Genomic DNA, 400 nt, shown 5'->3' on the forward strand with positions numbered 1-400 from the left:
TGCGGCCTGTCCTGTTGTTTGTCCAGGGCCCTGTTCTTACTGTGACCACAGCCGCCCTGAAAAAGCCCTGGGGTAGAGATTGGCAAAGAACACTCTGAGTTAATAAGTTACTGAGCAACGCTGTGACAGAGCTGTGCAGGGAGAGCATACTGCTGCTCAGGACCAGGGAGACAGAGATGAGAGAGATCTGTGCAGGAAAAGGGAGAGGGGTTAAAGGGCAGAGAGGGGTTTAAAGGGGAGAGGGGGTTAAAGGGGGGAGAGGGGGTTAAAGGAATGGGGGAGGGGTTTAAAGGGGAGAGGGGGTTAAAGGGGGGAGAGGGGGTTAAAGGAAGGGGGGAGGGGTTAAAGGGGGAGGGGGGTTAAGGGGGAGAGGGGTTAAAGGAAGGGGAGAGGGGTTAAA

The sequence above is a fragment of the Chiloscyllium punctatum genome, chromosome 18 (genome assembly GCF_047496795.1).
Source record: "Chiloscyllium punctatum isolate Juve2018m chromosome 18, sChiPun1.3, whole genome shotgun sequence".
NCBI classification, from domain to species: Eukaryota; Metazoa; Chordata; class Chondrichthyes; order Orectolobiformes; family Hemiscylliidae; genus Chiloscyllium; species Chiloscyllium punctatum.